This window comes from Rattus rattus, chromosome 7 (genome assembly GCF_011064425.1).
Source record: "Rattus rattus isolate New Zealand chromosome 7, Rrattus_CSIRO_v1, whole genome shotgun sequence".
In the NCBI taxonomy this organism is placed as follows: domain Eukaryota; kingdom Metazoa; phylum Chordata; class Mammalia; order Rodentia; family Muridae; genus Rattus; species Rattus rattus.
This window is the reverse complement of record NC_046160.1, coordinates 101,590,445-101,614,593: the sequence shown is the minus strand read 5'-3', so window position 1 is coordinate 101,614,593 and position 24,149 is coordinate 101,590,445. Positions and strand designations below refer to the sequence as shown.

Below are 24,149 nucleotides of genomic sequence, written 5' to 3'. Positions count from 1 at the left end.
CTCCAAGTGGTTAAGTTTTAGATGCCTGAGGACATGGAGATAGAGATGTAGGAAGGTGATAGTCTTGGTATGAAATTAAGGGACTCTGAGGGCTACATGGAAATACACAGAATAACATGACAGAATTCTACACTTGGCCCAAATAAGATTCCATCACTGAAGGCCAGGTTGGGGGGAACGATGTGGGAATATTAGGAGTGTTTATCTTCCTGGATTCTCTTTTGAGGACAGCTGAAGCACTTTTTTCTCTTAGGGATTTCTAACATCTGTGGTCCAAGGTGTCCTTTCAGAGTTTCTGAAGCTCTATTTAGGCCCATTGGAGATATTATGGGCCATGATGATGTTCATTGCTATACAGAAAAATGTGTAGATAAGTGGGACTTTCTGAGAGAGGCCTTAAGGTTCTGGATAAAGATAATCTGAGGTGTGGGAAAAGGGAAGGGCAATAGCAAGGGGACTTGGAAGTTTTGCACCCTGATTATTACTGGTCTCCTGTCTGAGTCATTGTCTACAGATATCCTAGTTTTAAAACAGTCCTTACACTTATATAGCACTTTTAAAGAATTTCTTTGTTTATGTAGTGTGTGTATGTGTGCACACATGCATGAGTTTGTGTGTGTATGCATATGCATGCTAGGGTATGTGAGTGTGAGTGGAGGTCAGAGAACAATTTGGAAGAGCTGATTCTCCCATTCCATGGTATAGATCCTGGGAGTCAAGCACAAACCGTCAGTCTTGTAGGCATGTCTTGATCCATTTACCTTCCCTAATTACCCCCACCCTCATCCCCTTTTTTGTGGCTACTTCATAGCCCAGACTGACCTCAAAATTGAAGTAACTCTCCTGCTTCTGCTTCCAAAGTGCTGGGCTTATAGACACGAGCCATCATACATAGCTGATGCCTTTCTTATTTATAAAACATTACATTTAAAATTCAGGTGTTGGGGTTGGGGATTTGGCTCGGTGGTAGAGCGCTTGCCTAGGAAGTGCAAGGCCCTGGGTTCGGTCCCCAGCTCCGAAAAAAAAAAAAAAAAAAAAAGAACTAAAATTCAGGTGTTTTTGACTTTGGAGTTTTATCTACCACAACTTATGAGCTACAGAATTTATTCTATAAGCATGCTTGTTAGGAAGCTACAGATAGCAACATAGTTCTCATGGAGTTACAGGAGACACATATGGAGATGGTTGACCACTCAAACACACACCCATTTGATCAACATCAGTCTCCATTCCTCCAAGCCTCAGGCCAGCTTTGGGAGGTGAATTGTCAAGCCTTAGTAGCATGTCCCTATTTTGCAGATGAAAACTAAGGCCTAATGAATCTTTCCAGACTCTCCTAAAGTTATGGAGTACTCAGACAGGGGACCTAGGATCTGACTCAGGGTCCCTGTGTTGTCATCTCACATGGTGTTGTTGGGTCTTCCTGGTTCAAGCCATTCTGGTGTTTTTCCATGATGTTGATGGTATGGGGAGAGGGTCGAAATACTTACTGTGTGACCTGTGCTGTGGGCCAGAGTTGCTGCGGCCTTTTCTTCTGTTATAACACACTCAGAAAAGAAGACACAGAGTGTGTGGAAGCCGAACCACAGGCTTTTATGTTATTAAGGGTCAAATTATATAATCTCTAATTACATCTTGCCTTTTAGACACAACTTCTCCTGCTCTATTTCTAGAGCCACAGAATGACTTTAATTTCACTGTTCTCTTTCACAGCTGAACACAGTTGAAGGAAGCTAGGGTCGGGAGCAATGGAGTCTAATAATTTCCCATCTTTGACAGGTCTGATGGTATTCACTGTTGCTTCCAATTCTCTTAAATACTCACCGTCTCATCCTCTTTCTTTCAAAGTGATTACTAAAAAAATGTATAGTAAATTCAGTACAATATTTGGATAGTTGCCCCCCCCCAAAAATAACACAAAGGTATGGACAAGTATCTTCTTCAGTCAAACTGGAGAATAGAGGCAGGTCCCCATGATTTAGTTGTCTGTTGATTTCCAAGGCCTCTGATTAAAGGTATGAGAGATTGTATTAGCATTAGAGATGGATCTCCTGGAGGTGCTGTCTTTCTTCTGTCTGTGGGTATCAGTTATGCACAACTGTGGGGAGAGAAAAAGATGCTGTCTTGTAGCAGGACAGTCATTTTTGAAGTTCCAAGGGACACAAGGCCAAATGACTCAGTGTAAGGGAATGTTTGGGGGGAGGCACCCTTATAGAAGAAGGGGAGAGGGATGTGATGGGGGCTTATGTCTGGGAAACTGGGAATGGGAATAACATTTGAAATGGAAATTAAAAAAATATCCAATAAAAGAAAAAAACGTCCTAATTACCAGTTCAAAGGATTTACATATCACATGGCGACTGCTTTTCTTTCAGTCACCCAGTGGCTGTGTGAGGTTGGGTGCTCTTACTAGCCTTGTTTTCCAGACGTGGAAATGGAAGTTTAGATGAATGAATTCCCATTGCCCAAAGTCACTAAATATTCACAGATGAGATGGAAATCTGAGCCATTTGATGCCAAGGCCCTTGTCCCTCCCTATACTATGCCATTGAGCAAAAAGCAAACACAGGCAAATTTAAGTAGCCCATGTATTTCATCTGAGAGGTACACTCTGGAGTCTGTCTCTACACTCAGCCCTGGGTGACATCCTAACTCACAACACTCCTCTCTCAGGCCAGGTATGCTGTAGTTCTTTTCTTCTTGTAGTGAGCTGGGCATTTAGTAGCGTAGAAAATCAGAAGGAAGGCATTTCAGCATCTATCTCTTCCTTCTCATCAAATCAGGCTTGCATCTGGGCGGGGAAGCACCCACCGTTCATCCTAGCACTCTGGAGGCTGAGGCAGGAAGACCAATGTGACTGAGGGCAGCTAGGCCCAAATGGTGATATCCTGTCTCAAAACACTCAAACAAAAATGTCCTGTCCACACAGTGCTTGGCTACTCTGAACCTGAAAGATCCTGAACTGGAGAACTGGGTTGGTCAAGCTGCAGCTGGGATTCTCAGTGTGGTGGCTCTCACAAAATGAAAGGTCCTCTTTAGTTACTTGGGGGCAGAAACTGAGGACTTAGGGTAAAATCCAATCCGAAATGTTATTTTGTGGGTTGAACAGATGGTTCAGTGCTTAAGAGTGCTTGGAGAGGACCCTAATTCAGTTCCCAGCACCTACATCTGGTAGCTCACGACCATCTGTAAATCCAGCTCCATGGGATCTGACTCCCTCTTCTGGTCTCTGATGGCATTCATACACACATGATACACACACACACACACACACACACACACACACACGGTTTTAAAGCTTTATTTTGCTTTATTACATGTCATAAATATCAAAAGACATTTTAGCTTTATGAGATTTCACTTGTCAGTTGTTGTCCTTAATTCCTGGGCAAAGAGAGTTCTATTCAGGAAATCCTATGCTATCCCTGCATCCTGTGGGCACTGCCCACGTTTCCTTCTAGCAGTTTCAGTGTTTCCGGTTTCAGGCCTTAGATCCATTTGGAGTTTGTTTCTGTGCAAGGTGATGTGAACAGGCCTCATCTCATTCCTCTTCATGTGGACATCCACTTACTCCAGAACAATTTGTTGAAGATGCTGTCTTCTCTCCAGTGTATGTTTTGGCATTTTTGTTAAATATTAGATGGGCTGTAGTTACATGGACTCACGTTTAGGTCTTCTGTCTTGTTCTACTGATCTTGACATTTGGGAAAGTAGACCATTGGTGCTGTTCACTTTGCTCTGGTTTGTTGGGCTCTCTAGGTCTTTTGTGGTTCCAAATGAATTTTATTATAGTTTATTTTCTACTTTTGTGAAGAATGAGTTGGGGATTTTGATTGGTGTGGTATTTGAATCTGTAAGTAGCTTTTGTAGAACGGTCATTTTCACAACGTCAGTTCTACCGACCAATAAGCACGGGCGGTCTCTCAAATTTCTCTTGTCTTTCTCAATATCTTTCTTCAGAGCTTTAATGGTCTCATTGTAGGTATCTTTCACATTTTTAATTAAGTCTATTCCTAGATATTTTATTTACCTTGAGGCTTTTGTGAATGGGAGTGTATCCATGGTCTCTCTTTCTCTCTGTTTCCTGTTTGTGCTTAGTGTATAGAAAAAGCTATTGATTTTTTTTTTTTTTAGTTGATTCTGTACCCTGCCAGTTTGCTGAAATTGTTGATCATTTCTAAAAGTCCTTTGAGTAGAAATTTTGGGCTTTCTTATGTATAATATCATCCACAATAGGACTAGGTTGACTCTTTTTCCTATTTGTATCCCTTTAATTTTTTGTCCTACGGCTGTATAATCTGATGTCTGTGATTATGGAATAGCTCTTCACGGTCTATTTGATGAACCACTTCAATTTCTTCCCCATCACTTCAGTGAAGGATTTTCCTATATTATATTTCAGAATATTTCATCCAACCCCCCTTTTTTAACTTTGGGGAATCAATCATCCTTATGTTTGGCGATCTTTGTTCTTTGCCCCTCTCGTCCTGGGTCTAATTACCTTAATGCCTGTCTTAGTTTGTTACTATTCACTGTGATTACCTCAGGTGTTTCCCTAATCCTGTCTGTTTTTCATCTGGGTCTACTGCATTTCATTCAGATGTTTCCAATTTACCTATTAGTGCTGTAGTAAAGTTAAATTTCACCTACAATTTGTTTCCTTATTGCTGTTTCCTATCATTCTACTTTTATGATCTTTTACCTATCATTTTTTATACTTTTATTAAGTTCCATCGGATTAAATCCACGAGGGAATCCATTCTGCTGTTTTCCTAAATTTTAAGATGGCCAGATTGTGCTTATGAAGTTTCTCTGTATTTCTCTCTGGAAATGTGCAAGCGTGGGCTACACTTCTTGCTTCTGCCCCATGGGAGTGCCAGAGAGGCTTCTATTCAGGACTTGTATCTTCTGGATGTGTCCACTCACTGTCTTATGTCATCCTCTCTCAATGCTGCTGGGCATCTTGAGGATTGAAAACTCGATAGCTTTCTAATGCCCTGGTTTTCTAGAGGATGATTTAAGGAGCTATTCTAGATCATACTAGAAAATTCCATTTCTTTTCTTGCCCGCCATTGTGGAATTCTGTGGCACAAAATTGCTTTCTCTGTTCTTTGCTGCTGATGTTTTACTCCATCGCGTCCTCAAAGAAATTTTGTGTTCTTACTAGAACTGAGTGACCTCACCCAGAAATTCACGTTCTTTTAATATTAATACCGGGAGGTGATTGAAATAGAACTATCTAGATCGGCTCAGGGTTTTCAGATAAACTGCTCCAGTCTGCTTTTTGAGTACATTAAGATCTATTGGTATAAAGAGTTGGACAAGGGTGCCCTTTGCGGTCTGGATGCTTATTTGGAGACAAAATGGGATGAGTATGCAGAAGGCAGGTTTACCCCACGTTTGCTCTCCTCTCATAAGCTTCACCTTCCCAGACATTTCAGAGGCTGGTCTCACAAGGGGGCTTAACGCAATGTTTAGATTTGCTTATTTGATTTTGTGTTTCATCGTATTGATCCTAGCTAACATTTATCTTCTTTTGCTGCAGAGTTTTTTGGAGATTTTCTTTCAGAGTTTACTTTCAGTTTTTGAATGTTGCCTCAGGAGAGAGCAATGGTTGCTTTCGGTCATTGTTCTTGCTCTTCTCAGGCTAGAAACGCTGAAGTTCTGGTGCATCTGCTTTGCTGAAGCAGTCAAGTCAAATCTATTTGGTGAGCATGCGTAGCGATCTCATATGGTATCACCTAACCATATCTCTCTGCTTTTGAGATTGACTGCTGGAATCTGCTACATTGTCAAGGTCACTGACAGCAGTCCCAAGAATAGGACAAAGAATATTTCCACCATAGATGATTTCTTTTGGAATGTTCTGGTTCTGAATATTTGATTTTTTTCAAGTTAGCATTTCTAATTAGCAGATTTTTATCAGTCCAAGTTTTGAATCTCACATCACTTTGAGATGTGAGATTCATCAAAGTGAATACACTTTGGAGACACTCAAAAACTTTCACAGTTTTTGAGAACCTTCTGGCATTGAGATATATACCCCAGTTGGGGTACGAGTTTGGCTTTGGATTACTGTAGCAAACAAGAATACTTGGTACATTTCAAATGATAGAGAAAGTTGAAACGATTTGAAAGCACAGAACTCTCTGTCAGTGCTCAGGAGTAACAGCAAAAGCTCTTTAGGGCCATGAAGTGACAAACAGATGCACAGGAAGTTGACCATTGCTCCTTTCTTTTTAAGGCTCCAAACATATCTTTAATCGTTGATTTATTCTTCCTTGACTCCGCCCCAGGCAATCAATAATTTGTGAAGAACCATCCCCAATTTATTGTTTTGGGCCAAGATTCATCATCACTGCATAAAGACTCCTTCTTCGTGACCTCCTCCATGATACTAAGTGTGCCAGTCTCCTGCTTTAGGGACAGATCGAATGGGGAATTCCTGTATGCCACTTATGCCACTTTCTGGTTTGTTTGAATGGAACATTAGTCAGGGCGCTTCTAGAGAGACAGAGCCAGTAGGATATAGATAGCTCTGACATCATTACTGCTTGTGGCTGTACCATTCACACACACACACACACAGAGAGAGAGAGAGAGAGAGAGAGAGAGAGAGAGAGAAGAGAGAGAGACAGAGAGACAGAGAGAGACAGAGAGACAGAGAGAGACAGAGAAAGAGAGAAACAGAGAGAGACAGAGAGACACACACATAGAGACAGACAGAGACAGACAGACAGACAGACAGACAGACAGAGAGAGAGAGAGAGAGAGAGAGTTTCCTGAGAATCTGTGCAACGCTGCTTTCAAGACACCCCTTTTCTAAGACATAAAAAATCCACAGCTGCTCACGTTCTTCATATAAAAGGGTAGAGTGTTTACCTCTAACCCCCAACACAACCGCCTGTATATTTTGTCTTCTCTAAATATTTTATAATATCTATTATGATATCATTGCTACATAAATATTTACTGACTTGTCTAGTTTAGGGGACTAATGACAGGGAAAACACTAATGTACATGTTTAGGATATTAACTATGCCACCCCTTAACCCTATAGTGCATAAATACAAGGTCAACAATGGTCAAATCATGGATATGGGGGGAGAGACTGGAATGCTGGGAGGAACTAGCACATTGGGCCTACAAATCATTTTACTTGGTAGGGTTCAGCATGGATCAACACGTTTTATTTTTTTATGTGGAATTTTTATAGAATTTTCTTTTCACTATTTTGGTTTTCAGCTTGCATAAAGTATGGATATAGAACTTGCAGGTATCGGGGCTGACTACACATACAACCCCCACTTACCTATTTATCTCCATCTATCTGTTATATCTCCAAGGACTAGTCATGCATGCTTGTGCATTCTGGTCAAGCAAGCCGCCAGGTTCTAGGCAGGCTGGAAGGCTGGGAAACTGTCAGATAGAACCTATTGCAGCACCCGAGACAGCAGTTCTTCCTAGGGGACTGTTGGTTTGTTCTTAGGGCTTTTCTATGGCTTAGATGAAGCTCACCTTTACTACCAAAGTTAACCTTTTTGACTTGGAGTCACTTGGTCATGGATGTTAACTATAGTACAAAATCACCAGGATTGGTGTTTGGGTACCATCACCTAGCCAAGCCAACCATCACAGGTGAGGGAGAGAGATTGAAAGGGCAACGTCTTATCTGAGAGAATGGAAATTCGGCACAGCCCTCCTTAGAATTTAATGGGTTAAAAATACTCACCCTCCTCTGTAAACACAACTAACTACGAGCACAGTCATAGCACATGAGGCAGCAAGTGAGTTCACTAGAAGTACCTCACCACGGAAGTGCCCATATGCAGGGCATTCTATGTGTAGTTCTGCATGCTAGGTCTTCTCAATGGAGATTCAGCAAGAAATTCCACCAGGAAGAAACTCCTCCTCTTCATGCCCCCCCCCAAAAAAACACACTGAGCTTTTCCCAAATTTATTTTTTCTGTGGAGCCTTTCTTTTATTTTCCTGGGCGGCACCTATCCAGAGCATCCTTAGGATACTGCTGGTTCAATCTTTCCTCTTTGATATACCACATATTACTCACTTGTATATCATAGAGTGAATAACAATTTCAACTATGTATTGCAAATTGATATTTCCTGCTCATGAGAAGCCCAAGACTGGCTAATGTAGAAAAGTTGAATTCTGTGACTTCTGTATTGCATATATGACAAAGCTGTTTAAGAGTTTAAAAATGAAAAAATAACACCCTATTTGTTCTAGATTATTAAGTAAACCTCTAATAATACTCTGGTTTTCTGGACATAGCATCAGGTATATTCATTGTCTTCGGAACCCTGTGCAAAACTCAATCTTGCACAACTGTGATACTCTACAGAGCAGGAAGTCGGCAGGCCGTTGAGCTTACCTAATAACAAGGCCCTCAATTCATTTTTTGAGAATCTAATCTAACAGTGAGTATATGTAGACATATGCATGTGGCAGCATGGGACAAGATCCTCATGGGAATATGAAGTTAATAGTTTAAACTAGTGGGCATGGGGTTCAAAGGTCAAGTGATCCAGATTCATCTATTTCTGAGGTTTTTCTTTTATGGGGACCATCCAGAATAGCTCAATACTGTGTCCTATTGAAGCCAGGGTGGAGGAAGAAATAATGTGCAGGAGGGTATGTTTCTTTCTTTTAGAGATAGAGTGCAAAAGTCTTATGTCTACTGGATATGCACTGTTCAGAACTTGGCCACGGCTTGATCAAGGAGGTAGAGGAGAGAAACACAGTTCCTATTTCAGGTGGCCATAGAACCCAGTAAGGAAAACCAAGTGCCAAGCCATCAGGATAGCTCAGCGTGTAAAGCTACTTGCTTACTGCCATGTTGGAGAACCTGAGTTTGATTCAGAACCCATAGAGTAGAAAAAAAGTGATTCCAGTAAATTGTTCTCTGAAACACAACACAATGCGTGCACACACACACACACACACACACACACACACACACACACACACACACACACACACACCACTCACTCATAAAAAGTAATCAAGTGTTCTGTTATTCCGGAGAATGGGTTATGGTGGACCACTAATGCTCTTGTCTGTAAAGTGTGAAATGAAACTGGATGTACATGATGGTGGGTCACATTTGTAATGCCAGCACTGGGCAGGAGGAGGCAGGAGCATTGCCACGAGACTTAATGGTACAGAGTGAGACCCTGTTTCACTGTCCCATCCACCAAAAAGTGTCAAAGACATTTCTGAAGCCCTTGATTGTTTCTATGCAAGGGCATATGACAGTCTTTATTTTTAGAATTAGACTTGGAGCAAAGGGTTTGGACTCCAAACCTGAAAACCATGGACTAGCTGGGAAACTCTTTCACCTCTGATAAGAACCATTCCAGGATGCTCAACATTTGATGCTGACACTCTTGTTTCCAAAGTACTCCCCAAACTTTTATTTTTAACATCAACTTAACTTATTGCATGATAATTACTTCTGAATCTAGATGTGTCTGCCTCCCCAATTATACTGTGCTCCACTGGGGCGGGGACTCTGTTCTGTGTCTGACTCATGGTAGGTACTCAGTAAACACTGGCTGAATGCGGTGTAGGGAATTGTCATCTGGAAGAGTTGATTTGTGGGCTGATCTTGACACCCACTCCCATTCCCCACCTCTGCTTCCAAACTGTCCTGAACTCTGACCTTTTCTTCTGAATGAATTGGATATGCATGGAAGAGACTCTGAGTAACAGTGGAGTTGTGAACAGCCAGGACCATTGTGCCTGCGATATCTGCTCTCAGTGGCAGCCACACAGACCTTTCTTGTTTCAAGAAATAGTTCTGTCTCTTGGTGGCCATTGAGCGCTGTGGTGGCCAGGTGCTAGAAATACCATATGGGAATGGGGTAGCAGCCAGCTTTGGAAAGCCACTCTCTGTCACACCACTTCCTCAGCTGGAGGACTGAGGAGTCCACCAAGGACTCCTGGAAAGAAGGTGCCATCAGGTACATTGGCCTTCTTTCCTTAGAATCCAAGAAGAGTCAGGAACTTCAGCTCTCCCCTGGCACTTCCGGTAAGTAGTACTGGGTATTGGAAATCTCCCTCACCTGGGAATCAAGAGGCCTGTGATCTGACTGCTCTGTGGTACGGAACACAGTCCATTAGATCTGTTTGAGCCTCAGTTTCCCTTGACAGATTTGAAGTAGATCTGTTGTTTTCTAATCATTAATAGAAAGGACTCTTTTTTGATATTTTTAAATTTATATTTCAAATGTTATTCCCTTTCCCGGTTTCCCCTCCAGAAACCCAGTATCACCCCCTGCTTCTACGAGGGTGCTCTTCCACCCACCCACTCCCTCCCACCTCCCTGCCCCGACATTCCCGCAAACTGGGGCATTGAGCCTTCACAGGACCAAGGATCTCTACTCTCACTGATGCCCAACAAGGCCATCTTCTGCTACATACGTGGCTGAAGCTATAGGTTCATCCCTGTGTATTATTGGGATGATGGTTTAGTCCCTGGGAGCTCTGGTTGGTTGATAATGTTGTTCTTATGGGGTTGCAAACCCCTTCAGCTACTTCAGTCCTTTCTCTGACTCCTCCATTGGGAACCCCGTTATCAGTTCAAAGGTTGGCTGTGAGCATCTGCCTCTTTATTTGTCATGCTCTGGAAGAGCCTCTTAAGACACAGCTATATCAGGCTCCTGTCAGCATGCACTTCTTGACATACACAATAGTGTCTGGGTTTGGTGTCTGTATATGGGATGGGTCCCCTGGTGGGGCAGGCTCTGGATGGCCTTTCCTTCAGTCTCTGTTCTACACTTTGTCTCCATATTTCCTTCTATGAGTATTTTTGTTTCCCCTTCTAAGAAGGACTGAAGCATCCGTACTTTGGTCTTCCTCTTTCATTTTTTAAAACATGTATATTGTTTTAAAAGCAAACATTTAGGCAGAACCCAGTAAAGGTCATTGATGGGATCTTGGCCTGGGCATAGGACATTTGGTCACTTGTTTCTCCCCATCTCCTTCCCCAGAAGCTCCTCCCACTTTGGAGACAGGATCTTGGTCTTATTCTACAATCCAGGAGGAACTCACTCTGTAGAATAGGTTTGCCTGACCCCACAGAGATCTGCCTGCCTCTGCCTCCCGGGTGCTAGGATTCGAGGTGAGTATCATCACACCTGTCTTCCAGCAGGGTTCTTCAGGAAGTCTCAGGGCGCCTTACAGCATATTTGTGAAGTCCAGGACCAGGAGGTTTTCAAGGGTCTAGAAGATGAGATTGAGCAGGAAATGAAAGAATTACCACTCATGTCTCACTGAGCATGTTTCCCTCTTGCTCTGTGATCAAATCTCTATCTCATCTCTCATTCAACCAAGACCAGAGTATCTGGTCAGGAGTTCTACATGAGTAAAAAATCTCACAAATCCCTGGGGAGATCATGGCAGCAGGGTACCTACCAGTATTGCTTGAGGGTGGGATCTTTCCAATTTCGTAATACTCGTTTCAGGCTAGTGTAAAATTCCTTACCCACTGCACCGAGGTACCTATAACAAAGGACATATGAACAGAAGAAAAGGTTATGTATTTATTTGATGTAAGCTTTCCAGAATCCAGGAGCATTCAGAAATGGAGATCTAAGGAAACTGTACTTTTCTGACTAGCCAGTGCCCTTGTGAGGAGAGGACAAAAGAGTAGGATGGAGTAGTGATCAAGCTCAGGGGACTAAAGTCCGTCTGTTCGGCTGCCATTTTTGTCCTTGTCTTTAAGGATAAGGACATTCTTTTTCTTTAGTTACAGGGTCCCCCTTAGAATGGGGACCTGTTTTTCAGGGGAAGGTCTCCAAGATTTCCTGGTCCACTTTAGGGGAGAAAGCAAATGAGCAGAATTCTGTCTAGTTGCCGTGACCTCTCTGCTTTCTTCCTTCCTTGCCTTGTGGTCTCCCTCATTCTGTAGATAGGGCCTAGGACCTCAGTGTGCTGTAGAAAGCTCCGATACTCCCAAGCAGGAGGTGATTTTCTTAAGTGCCATATTTTGGGGGTATGTCTTAAACTCCATCCCTTGCCTTGTCCTGGGAGAAGCTGGAGACCAAGTGGAAAGATCAGAAGTCCTTGGGGACTTTGTTCTGCATAGTTCTGCCTCCATAGGCCTTGGCTGGTGGCAAAGCCAGGGTGCTCTGTCACCTGAATCTTTCAGAATCCCATCTGCTTCTTTCCCACCATTCCCCTCAGGCTCTTTTCTCCATACTCCTTTCCAGCCCACTCCCAAGCCCTTCTTTTCTCGCCCACATTTTTTTGCTCCCTATCTTTGTCGCTCCATCCCATTCTCTATTAAAAAAAAAAAAAAAAGAAAGAAACACAACAAAATCAATCCACAGAGCGATTAGATTTGCAAATGAGCGGGCAGGAAACTGGGAACAAAGGGAACCAGAGCCTAAGAAGGAGCAGGTATAATTACTGTAATTAACTCCAGCAGCAGGGACACAGCCCCTCCTCTGCCGCTGGGAGGTGTTGAGAGGCAAGCCAGCCAGGGAGGACGAGGGGAGCTGGCTGCCAGGGAACTCAGATATCACCCCTTCCTCTTCCTACTGGTTGAGACATTCTCACAGGCTGGGAGGCTCCACCCAGAGCAGGTGCCCCTCTGGTTTGCGGATCCCTCTCCTGGGTCTCCACAGAAACATGTTGGAAGTGATCCAGGTTCAGGAAGAAGATGTGATCATTTGTGGGAGGTTGGCGTGTAGAGAACAAAATCCTCACTTTCATTTTCACTTAGAGATGCGGCTCTTCACCTTTTCTAAGACAATCTGAGAGCTGGCGATTTTTTTTCCCCAGAATCCAAACAGTTTTAGAGACCATAAAGGAGGGACATGTCTCTGATCTCACCACAGCACTGTGTCTTTGTTCTCTAGTTCCAAAATATACATGTACATCTCAGCCCTGGCTGCCCCCTAAAACACCTTATAACCTTGCCTGTGTTAATTGTTCCTCGTCCTGTGGGGTCACACAGGACAGTATGGGACCTTATATAGATAGACACTGTAATGGGACCTTATATAGATAGACACTGTATATGTTCCTTCACAGCTGAGCCCGCCTCTTTTCTACTAGCTTGAGTGGCATTTAATGAAATGTGAACTTTTAAGAGGTACTTATTAAAAAAATACAGCGGGGTTGGGGATTTAGCTCAGCGGTAGAGCGCTTGCCTAGCAAGCGCAAGGCCCTGGGTTCGGTCCCCAGCTCCGAAAAAAAAAAAAAATACAGCTACTTGTGTGGAGTCTGTGCTTGGAAGCCCATATCTTCTTATCTCTTCTATGAACTTAATCTCACTTCTATGTTTTGAATGCGTTGGGATTTCATATGCTGATGGTATTCAGAGGTTGGGCTTTGGAGGTGTGATGGCTATTCTTGGTTGTCAGCTTGACTACATCTGGAATTAAGCAAACCCCAAGGGTCTGGGTGCACTTGTGAAGGGTTTTTGCTCAATTAAATCATTTGAAGTGGGAAGACCGAATTCGAATCCAGATCTTTTGTGGTGGGAAGATTCACTTTTAATCTTGGCCATACCCGCTGCTGGAAGCCTATGTAAAGTACATGGAAGAAGGAAGCTTTTGCTCTTTGTCTGCTTGTTCTCCCTGGCAAGTCCATTTCTTCACTGATATGAGAGCCTACTTCTTAGGGATTCCAGCATATACTAAAGACCAGCTGAGACATCCAGCCTTGAGCACCAAACAACTACTGGATTTGTGGACTTTCCGTTGGTGGACAGTCATTGTTGAATTAGTCTGTAAGTCATTCTAATGGATCATTTGTGTGTATGTGTATGCACATGCGTGTGTATGTGCACAGACATTTATATCAGTTCTGATCCTCTTGAGAATCCTGACCAAATCAGGAGGTAAATAAATTGATGTGGTTTGAAGTATTCTCCTGTGCTTCCATTCAAAGGTTTATGGGATTAAAAACTCAGTTCCTAGCTGTTGGAATTGTTGAGTGGAGACTGGATCAGTAGTATCATCCACAGGTTATCGATAAGCTTATGACTGAATGGGCTATTGGGAGATGGGGCCAACATTTGCTTTGAGAATTCTGGAGTCTACCTTTCATCTTTAGGGTTTTATATCAATCAAGCACCTTTTACTTGACACTAACCAGCATCAACTCCAACCAAAACCGGTATCAAAACAAATAAGGGACCCAGATGGAGTAGCTGAAAAGCCCAAGAACGTTAGGTGTGATTAGAATCAGGGGCTGGAAAGATGGCTCAGAAGTTTAGAGTACTAGTGCTCTTCCAGAGGACCTGGGTTCGATTCCAAGCATTCACATGGTGGCACACAATCATCTGTAACTCCAGTTCCAGGGGATCTGATGCTCTCTTCTGGCCTCTGTAGGTACCAGGCACAAATACTTCAAAATTTGCTTAAAAACCTCTTCCTCTTGAGGGCTGGAGAGATGGCTTAGCAGTTGAGAGTACTGACATGACAGTTACTGTCTGTAACTCACACATGTGGTACACAGGTATATATATATATACACACACACACACACACAAAACACATAAAACAAGCAACAATAAGAACAAACTTTCCCTCCTTTCTATTTCAAATATCTTAACTCACAGTTTCAAGCATAAATTACTCTGACATATTTCCTATTGGCCATCTTTATCTGCCTTGCTTTGCAATCACGTGTGTGTGTGTGTGTGTGTGTGTGTGTGTGTGTGTGCGCGCGCGCGCGCACGCGCGTGCATACGTGCACACATGCACATGTTCACATGTGTGTACATGTGTGTATGCATGTGTATATGTACAGGTGAGCGTATGTGTGCATATGGAGGCCAGAGGGCAACACCAAGTGACTTCTGCAATCACGTTATCCTATTTTGTGAAATAAGGACTCTCATTGAACCCAGAGCTCATCAATTCAGCTAGACAGGCTGGCCAGCAAGCCCCAGGGACACTCCCACCTCTCTCCTCTGGGACTGCAGGTATGTACTCTTGTACCCACCATTTTTGAGCTGGGTGCTGAGTATCCAACTCAGTTCCATGCTTGCATGGCCAGGACTTTATCAACTGAACCATCTTTCCAATCCTCTAATCCATTCTTTACACAAAAAGCTCTCATCATATCTCTCCCAGGGATTTAAGTCTTTGAATGACACCTGTGATGGTTCATGTCAGTTGTTAGTCAACTCAATGAGATTTAGAATCACTGTGTGTGTGTGTGTGTGTGTGTGTGTGTGTGTGTGTGTGTGCGCGCGCGCGCAACTCTAGGCATTGTCTGTGAGGATTTCTAGAGCAAGGTTGTAAGACCCACCCTAACTATCAGTAACGTCATGCTATTGTTTCAGGTACCAAACTGCATGTAGGGGAGAAAGATTGCCAAACCCCGGCAGTCATTGCTCTCTGCTTCTTGATTGGAGGTGCAGTGTGACCAGCCACAAGCTCTGATTTCTATGACTTCCTCACCATGATGGACTGTATCCTTGAACCGTGAACTAAAACAAACTTCCGGTCAGGCATATGGTCATAGCAATGAAAAACAGAAACTGATACAGCACCGCACAGTGAGCAGACTGTGAACTACATCTGCAGGCACAACCTAGGAGATGCTGCACCATCTTCTCATCTCTTCTCTGGGCACTGATGGCTGCTATCCTCCTCGGAACGCACCATGCTTCTTCATGTGTCTGTACAGCATGCATTCCTCTCCCACCACCATTCATCAAACCTCACTTTGAGCATTACCTCCTTAAATTATTGCACGCATAGCCAATTCCTTCCCTAAATGATCTCTGTACAGCGCTTACAGCATCCTGCGAGTATCTCTATTCTAGCAGCGGCTGCTTTGCATGGTTGTCTCCGTTGCTAGGCTATAAGCTTCTTGCAGGCAAGGCCTCACGTTTGAATGCCTAGTTCTTGGTATGGTTTCTGATGTTCTGTCTGGGCTCTGCACATGAATGAATTGGGTATTGATAATCGCTAATGGGTCTTCTGCTTGCAACTGATATGGAGTAGAAACTGGCTATAGACGTTTAAATGACATCATCAGGATCACACATTCCTTTTTTTTTACTTGCTTTTTTTGTTTTTGTTTTTGCATTGTTTTCTTAAAAAGTTTGAGACAGGATTCCTCTGTGTGCAGCTTCTTTAAAAAATTGTTTGAATAGTGTTTTTTTCAATGTCGTGATAATGTCATACATGTCTACAATGTTTTCATCGAGTCCACACCCCATTCTCTCCCTTCCACTTCCTCCCCCACATCCCCTGTTCCTTCCTTATTTCATGTGTTCCTATTTTTTATTTTTGCCCACAGAGCCCACTCAGAACTCCCAGTATGAATATGGGTGTAGGGCCATCTACTGGAGCATGGACAGCCTCTCAGGGGCTGCTTCTCAGAAGAAAATGGACTCTCCAGAGGAACTTTCCCAACATTTGCAATAGAAGCCACAGTCCTGTTCTCCATGGACTGATTTATTCCTGTGTTGGGGGTGAGAGGGATAGGAACTTCATAAGTTGTCTATTTCAGGATGTGGGCACGGGGATTGAATCATTGCCTTCCTGGAATATCTGGACAGGTGGGGCAGATGCGTTTCCCTGAAAGAAAAGTAGAGTGCTTTTGTCAGAAACACGCATACGTCAGAAGGAAGCAGACATATTTGCCTAGAAGTGTCCGGTGCTACTAGAAGTTGAAATGTCCCATTACCCTTCACTGCGACCCAAAGCAAGTCAATTTCAGGGTTAAGCAAACCAGGTTTGCCCAGTTTACAGGGCTCATAAGTGGTGGAGGCAGATTCTTATCCTAGGGGTCTAACTCCAGATACTTTCCCCTTTAAAAAGTTTTATAAATGCAATCTCTATGCACATAAGAAATCCAAACAGTACAGTAAGACATGTGATGTAGAGGTAGGTAGAGTTCAAGTGCCGACCACAGCATCTTTCTCCTTTGCCATGTCTCCCACTGCCCACCCTGAAGGGCCAGCCCACCTACAAGTTTTTACTGCACTACTTCTTAGTAATTGAGGGCTAACTTGTCTTCACCCTTGAGGATCCCACCCAGGGCTCTGCATAGTGTGCAGTCTTCCCATTCTGACCTATGTAACTATGCATTATTTCTGAATCCACATGACATCTGGAAAGTGTCTTCTTCCTGTTTCCAGTGGTTCTTTCCCAGCTGTGGGCCACTTCTTACACTCGTGCAAGGCAGAGCATGCTTCTGAGAAGTGTGAACTCTCCTCTCAGTGTTGCATTTTCCTTCTGACATGCTGGTCTGCACATTTTGCCATCTTTAAGACCTTTCTCAACAGTTACAGTTTCTTAACCGTGCCTGGTTCTTCTTCCCAGAATAAGTGGACTGGAACTCATCTGTAGACATTATTACAACTTTCCCTGCCTTTATTTCTCTTCTCTGAAAGACTATTCCTACACTAACTGATGCTTTATTCCTTTTCCCATTTTCCTTTTTTCAAGGCAGGGGCTACATTACTCCACCATGGCCCAAAATAGCACCACTTTTCGTAGTTTTAAAAAATCCTTACAGAGGTGTTCTATGCATAAAAAGCACACACATTTTCTCTCTTTTGTACAAGTGACACCCTTTGAAACATAAGACTTTTCACCTTATTTTTTAAATCACTTATTATCTTACAGATTGTTCCATATATATTGACCTCATTCTTTCAAAGGTAGAGCCTGCACTTCTAACCCCAACTCTGTTCTGTCTTAGTGAGTGACAGCTTAGTGATTATTGGTTATAATTGGTGCTCAGTAAACAGTTGATGGGTTGAATATATTACACTGAAGTGGCCGGCCTCTTGAGCTCCGATGATGGAGAAAATGGATGTTTCATATTCATTTTGGGGGCCTCTGTGATCTACACATCTCTGTCCTTTTTTTATTACATTGAAAATATCTTTCTTTCCTTTTGGTTTGTGGTAAATTGAAGCCTAGAAATAGTTAAAGCACAGCTCTGGATTCTTTCATAGGGATTTAATTTATACAATACACCATACCTATTGTATAAGGAGCAGCATGCTAGTTCAGGATGTACTCTAAGGTCATAGGAAAATGTGCCTGTATGCTGCCTGACAGCTAGAAGCCTAGCAAATGATTTTTGCATGAATTTAAAGTACACTTTTATCTTGTGCAATTATTATCTAGCCTCTACATAAGTTGAATTTTGTTCCCTTCTAATTCATATCCCAGGGCCCTAACTCCCAATGTGACTATACTTGGAGATGGGATCTTAAAAGAGGTAATTAAGGTTAAGTCAAAAGAATGATGCCATTATAAGAAAAGGAAGCTATCCAGGGAAGCTCACACAGAGGAAAGGGCTTGCGAAGACACAGGAAATGACCTGCAAACTGAAGAAAGAAACTAGAAAGAAAAAAGAACAATGCTCCAAAAAATATTGTGACTAAAAATTGAAAAGATGTCTGACATCAACATCTCACCTCTACATATGAGATTGAACTTCTTGGACTTCCAGTCTCCCAAACATTGAGAAGTGAAGGTCTTTGTTTTAAGCCACAAGGTCTGTGGTATTTTGTTATGGTAATCATATAAAACAAGTGGTCAAATGTATATATAAGTCCCAGTTAAGTGATAGAATAGAGATATATTAATTTGCCTATAAAGGGAAAATACTAGAAATACCCTAAGTACTCATTATCAAAGCAATAGTTAGATGATGAAAGATTAGTATAGAATATTGGTGCATAAGTCCTCAAAGTGCATGCTTGTGTGTGTGTGTGTGTGTGTGTGTGTGTGTGTGTGTGTTAACTTTAATTGATTTTCTCTTGTACTATTACCAGTTATCACCTTGACATTGGTTACCCTGCAGGACATGATGGTAAGACCCTATTGCTGAAGAAACCACACACTGAAGTCAACAGAACATGGAGGAACGGTGCTGCTATTGAGCTGGAAGCTTCATCCTTACTGGCTAGTGTTCACAATGCTGGGCGGGGCTATGTGTGTTACTGGGGGAGAAAAGTGATCGCCAGTTTTCCCCGCTTGTGAACAGTAACAACCTGCTTGGCAAGGTATGCCCACAGGTGCAGCATGGCATATGTGCCATGAAAGTGAGCAAGCACTCTCTGACTGTGGTTAAGTTCCTCTCCGTAAGCTGGAACCCATACCAGTTATTACAGCCAAGAACCTGAGGCCAGAGGGGTCATAGGCTGTAGGGGAGAGAATCTACAACTGTTACTCTGTCGATAGGACGTAGGTCAATGACTTTTCTTTGAGACAGAATCTTGCTATGGTACACAGACAGACCTCAAATGGTGGTTTAAATGTCCTTGGCCCAAGGAGTGGCACTATTACGAGGTGTGGCCTTGTTGGGGGAAGTGTGTCACTTTGGGTGTGGGCTTTGAGGCCCTCTTCCTAGGTGCCTGTCAATCTTCTCCTGTCTGCCTTTGGAACAAGATGTCAACGTCTCAGCTCCTCCAGCGCCATGCCTGTCTGATGCTGCCATGCTTTTCACTATGATGATAATGGACTGAGCTTCAGAAGTCAGCCCCAATTAAGTGTTGTCCTTTATAAGAGTTGCCTTGGTCATGGAGTCTCTTTACAGCAATGGAAACCCTCACTAAGATAATGTGGAATCCCAGACTGGCCTGAAATGGGGGATTCTTCTGCCTTTGTCTCCCGAATGCTGAGATTTAACTGTTGCAACAGGGATAGTGAGAAGTTATAGTTGTATGATCATATATATGTATTGCATGTTGGCACACATGAACACATGTGCTCATATGTAGAGGTTAGACATTGATGTCAGATGCCATTTTCAATTGTTAGCCACATAATTCTTTGAGATGTTGTCTTTTACTGAATCTCAAGTTCACTGATAGGGGCAAGCTTTCTTGTCAGAAAGTCTCAGAGAGTCCCCAGTCTCTGCTTCCACATGTATCACCACTCCCATACATGTGGATTCCTTGGGATCCAAACTAAGCCATTTCCCCATTCCAAAGAACCTATACTTTTAAATTTTCATTTTCCCTATGACAACAGTGTTGAAATATTTTCTTTACATATTTGCCAGCTGCATTTCATTTTATGTGACCCTTTCTGCATTTTGGTCTATTGTAATTGTGTTAATCTTATTATTAAAGTACAAGAGCTTTTCAGATAAGTATTACACACACACATACATATACATACATACATACATACATACATACATACATACATATCTGCCTCTGGCTTGCCTTCATTTCTATTTTTAAATGCTATCTCAAAGAATAGAGGGATTTAATTTTGAGCTAGTTCAATTTATTGATTCCTTTCTTTTAGAATACATGTTTTTGGATATTAAGAATTCTTTGCCTATATTAAGGGCAGAGACTCTTTTACTCCTGTTTTCTTCTACAAGTTTTTACTGTAGTTTGTCGTGGGATCAATTTTAAGTTCGTTTCTGTTTATAGTGTAAGGCAAATTTCAAGGTTTAATTTTTTTCTTTGTGAGTATTCAATTGTCCTAGCAGCTTTTGGGAATCTTTTCCTATTGGGTTGCCTGAGCATCTTTGTCAAAAATCAATTGACCATAGATGAACGGGTTTATTTCTGGACTCTTTATTCTGTTCCATTGATCCATATGTCTACCCTCTGTTAATAGCACACTGTCCTTATTACTGTAGCTTTATAGTAAATCTTAGAATAGTATAGTTCTTACATTATTTTAGGATGTAGTGTAGGAGGAGATAGTCCCAGTCCTCCAGATTTGTTATTTTTTTTCTCAAAGCCATTTGAGTTATTTTAAGTCCCAAACATTTACATATAGATTTTATTATCAGCTCATCAACTTCTGCTTTAAAAAGACATGTTTGCTCTGTGATTGAGATCACGCTGAATTGCTGCCTGTTGGAAAGCATTGACACCCCAGTGTATATACTCAGAGACATGACATTACGCGTATCCTCATTAATTTCATTGTACCTTCATTCATTTAGGTCTTTAATTTCTTCAGAAGATTTTCACATTATTTTGTTTCTTCGTTGTATGGAGTTTGCACATTTTTACTAATTCATCTGCAATGTTTAAGGTTTTGACGACGCTGCCAAAAGTAATATTTGTGGTAACTAGCCTGCAAAGTGGCCCCCATTGACCCATCCCTTGTGGGATTTTTATCTCGTATAGTTGCTTTTCTACACACAATCCGTATCACCAGTAGAGTGTGGCTGAAGTGCGAGAATGACTCAGTGTTAAGAGGCACCAGGGCTCCTGCTTTGTTTGGTGTTGGCCTGTGCTCAGCAGAGGTGGGAGAAGCTCTGTTAGAAGGTACCTTAGGGCCTTTTATGCAGGCAATCATATCACTTGTGCCAGAGAGCTTTATTTTTTCACTAAATTTGGATGCCTAATAAAGGGGCTGGAGAGATGGCTCAGAGGTTAAGAGCACTGACTGCTCTTCCAGAGGTCCTGAGTTTAATTCCCAGCAACCACATGGTGGCTCACAACCATCTCTAATGGGATCAGATGCCTTCATCTGGTGTGTCTGAAGACAGCTACAGTGTACTCAGATACATTAAATAGATAAATCTTTTAAAAAGAGAAAGAGAGACTCTGGATGCCTAATAAAAGTGCTTAGCCGGGAAAGGGAATAACACTCGAAATGTATATAAGAAATACTGAAGTTAATAATAAAAAAAAAAAAAGTGCTTAGGAGTTTCATGATAATGTTGCGTAATAGGTGAGAGCTAATCCTCATTCAAATTATTTTGTTAATACTTTGAAATGCATGCTGTGCACATGAGTGCGTGTGTGTGTGCCCCTGAAGGTACCATGGCATTGCGGAGCCCGGAGTGCAAGAGCTGGTTGTCTCCTTCTACCATGTGGCTTCCAGGTCTTGAACTCCATTTGCAAGGCTTGACTGCAAGCACTGTTTGCCCACTGATCCATCTTACCAGTCCTGAGAGCAGACATTCTCACCATGTTCTTGATCTTAATGGGGAAGTGTTCCCTCTCTTCCTGTAAGAGTGATGTTAGCTGTAGTTTCTCCTGACATGCCTCTCATCAATATGAGGAAGTAGTTTTCCTTTCTGTTTTGAGATCCTTTGGAACATTTATTTATTTTTGGGTCCTATCATTTTTGTGGGTAAGAAGACCAAGACAGTCCACATATAAACTCAGTGGTAAAGTAATGTTTACAGCTGACTTCATATCTCGGATTGTAGAATTTTAGTACACAATATTCTGAGGGTAAGACCTGAGGAACTTAGGCGAAGATAGAACATTACCAGAAACCTTGTACAAAATGCTCAAATCTGGAGACTTGCGTTTCACAGAAAAATATCCAAACTTTTCTTCCAAAGCAAGTAAGTCAAAATACCTTCTGTAGATTATTGACAAGTCATGACTCAAAACTTTTGGGAACTCAGGTTTCATACACAAAGACACGTTCAGAGTGCCTTTACAAGTAACAGAGCAGTCCCTTATAACTTGTAGTTGCTTTTTGGTTTTAGTTCCCCATCACACACAGCTGTCTAAGTATCGATGCAAAACTCCGGAAAGAAAGAACTCGTAACTTCTAAATTGTTTTTCTGAGAAGCATGACAAAGACTTCAATGTTCTATTAAAGACATCAGTATCTTCATTCAGTTTATTTGTACTGTATGTAACTTGCCTGTTATTTATCTAAATGAACATTTATTTGTTAACAAATGTCATGACTTTACAGTCATTTTATACAAGATTTGGTATCATCTCTGGTTTCAGACATCCACTGGGGATCCATGACAGGTAGGAGGGAACTATTGTAGTAATATAAGTCTTTAACCATAGACATTTTATTGTTTTTGGTAATTTTTTTTTTAAATTTTTTTAAGATTTTATTTATTGTATATGAGTACACTGTAGCTGCCTTCAGACACAGCAGAAGAGGGCATCAGATCTCATTACAGATGGTTGTGAGCCATTTGGTAATCTTCTTACACGATTCTTCAAGAGCTGCTTCCTTTTCTCTTAGAATTTTCTTGTCTTTTTGTTTTTTCATCTCTGGTGGTTTCTTCTAGTCCTGGTGGTGTCACTGGAAAAATATCTTCAATATAGTTTTTATTAAATTAATTACTTTGTTTAAAAGATGTGCTTGAGCCCAGGCTGGCCTAGAACTTGTGAACCTCCTGCCTTTGCCTCCTTCAGCAACTCTTACAGGTATGCACCACCAATGAAAGTCAAGTATGGCTGTCCCCTGAGAGGCTCTGCCATACAGCCAAACATCAGACTGAGCACAGGGACCCAAATGGAGGAGTTAGGGGAAGGACTGAAGGAGCTGAAGGGGTTTACAACTCCATAGGAAGAACAACAATATCAACCAACCAGACCACCCCCACCTCCCCAGAGATTCCAAGGACTAAACCACTAACCAAAGAATACACATGGAGGAACCCATGGCTCCAGCTGCTTATGTAGCAGAGGATGGCCTTATCTGGCATCAGTGGGAGGGGAGGCCCTTGGTCCTGTGAAGACTGAATGCCTCAACATAGGGGAATGCTAGGATGGTGAGGCAGGAGTGGGTGGGTGGGTGGGGAAGCTCCATCACAGAAGCAGGGGGGAGGGGGAAGGGATAGGGGGTTTGTAGAGGGGAAACTGGGAAGGGGGATAACATCTGAAATGTAAATAAATAACATAACCAATAATAGTAATAAAAAGATATGCTTGAACTTAATGTGCCTTTTCCCTGCTGCTCCTGAAAGCAGTGTTCTGCCTCAGTTTTCTTGTCTCTCCTGATTGTGCTATGGCTTATGACAATGTTATGCTGTGATATGGTTAAATACTGATGTTGGTAAAATACTACTAAGGAGTTGGGAACTAACACTATCATGGCATTTATGACCATGACACCTGCACTCTCAATTTTTCTCTTTTTTGTGTCATCCATCATCTTCATGGTTTTTGCTTTTCTTTTCTTAGAAAAACTTTTTTTTCCCCTTCTTCCTTCTCCACAAAGTCTGCATCTTTGTAAGAACAAAACTTTCCACCAAACTCTTAAAGGAATCAAAACCTTTTCTAGAGCCCAGATGGTCAAGAATTCGAGTAAGACATACTCTCAAGTCTTTAGTATGACCAAATGTATTTTTAAATTCAGCATCATTCTTCAGAAATGATGCTTTAGTATGGCTTCCTTGAGAATATTTCTTGTTAATTCTTTCTTGAATATATTTTTTTACTATTGAAGCCAT

General features: G+C 42.1%; 1 pseudogene; it reads right to left on the bottom strand.

Annotated features, from left to right (window-relative positions):
- Positions 1 to 24,149, bottom strand: part of LOC116906166 — a 113,936-nt pseudogene extending 89,787 nt beyond the window's left edge.